Below are 1,425 nucleotides of genomic sequence, written 5' to 3'. Positions count from 1 at the left end.
AGAAAAGGAAAGGTATACCCATCTGAATGCAGAGTTCCAAAGAATAGCAAGGAGAGATAAGAAAGCCTTCCTCAATGATCAGTGCAAAGAAATAGAGGAAATCTACAATGGGACAGACTAGAGATCTCTTCAAGAAAATTAGAGATACCAAGGGAACATTTCATGCAAAGATGGGCTCAATAAAGGACAGAAATGGTAGGGACCTGACAGAAGCAGAAGATATCAAGAAGAGGTGGCAAAAATATACAGAAGAACTGTACAAAAAAGAGCTTCATGACCAAGATAATCACGATGGTGTGTCACCTAGAGCTAGACATCCTGGAATGTGAAGTCAAGTGGGCCTTAGGAAGCATCACTACAAACAAAGCTAGTGGAGGTGATGGAATTCCACTTAAGCTATTTCAAATCCTGAAAGATGATGCTGTGAATGTGCTGCACTCAATATGTCAGCAAATTTGGAATACTCAGCAGTGGCCACAGGACTGGAAAAGGTCAGTTTTCATTCCAATCCCAAAGAAAGGCAATGCCAAAGAATGCTCAAACTACCACACAATTGTACCCATCTCACACACTAGTAAAGTAATGCTCAAAATTCTCCAAGCCAGGCTTCAGCAACACATGAACTGTGAACTTCCAGATGTTCAAGCTGGTTTTAGAAAAGGCAGAGGAACCAGAGATCAAATTGCCAACATCTGCTGGATCATCAAAAAAGCAAGAGAGTTCCAGAAAGACATCTACTTCTGCTTTATTGACTATGCCAAAACCTTTGACTGTGTGGATCACAATAAACTATGGAAAATTCTGAAACAGATGGGAATACCAGACCACCTGACCTGTCTCTTGAGAAACCTGTAGGCAGGTCAGGAAGCAACAGGTAGAACTGGACATGGAACAACAGACTGGTTCCAAATAGGAAAAGGAGTACGTCAAGGCTGTATATTGTCACCCTGCTTATTTAACTTATATGCAGAGTACATCATGAGAAACGCTGGGCTGGAAGAAGCACAAGCTGGAATCAAGATTGCTGGGAGAAATATCAATAACCTCAGATATGCAGAAGACACCACCCTTATAGCAGAAAGTGAAGAGGAACTAAAGAGCCTCTTGATGAAAGTGAAAGTGGAGAGTGAAAAAGTTGGCTTAAAGCTCAACATTCAGAAAACGAAGATCATGGCATCTGGTCCCATCACTTCATGGGAAATAGATGGGGAAACAGTGGAAACAGTGGCTGGCTTTATTTTTTGGGCTCCAGAATCACTGCAGATGGTGACTGCAGCCATAAAATTAAAAGATGCTTACTCCTTAGAAGGAAAGTTATGACCAACCTAGACAGCATATTAAAAAGCAGAGACATTATTTTGTCAACAAAGGTCCGTCTAGTCAAGGCTATGGCTTTTCCAGTGGTCATGTATGGATGTGAGAGTT

The 1,425-nt window shown here is 41.4% G+C and overlaps 1 protein-coding gene across 2 annotated transcripts in view; it reads left to right on the top strand.

Moving 5' to 3' along the window:
- Positions 1-1,425, top strand: part of CPB2 (carboxypeptidase B2 (plasma)) — a 59,008-nt gene that overhangs the window by 16,990 nt on the left and 40,593 nt on the right. The window lies entirely within an intron of this gene.

This window comes from Bison bison, unplaced genomic scaffold (genome assembly GCF_000754665.1).
Source record: "Bison bison bison isolate TAMUID 2011002044 unplaced genomic scaffold, Bison_UMD1.0 scf7180017864345, whole genome shotgun sequence".
NCBI classification, from domain to species: Eukaryota; Metazoa; Chordata; class Mammalia; order Artiodactyla; family Bovidae; genus Bison; species Bison bison.
This window is presented reverse-complemented; position numbering and strand designations above follow the sequence as displayed.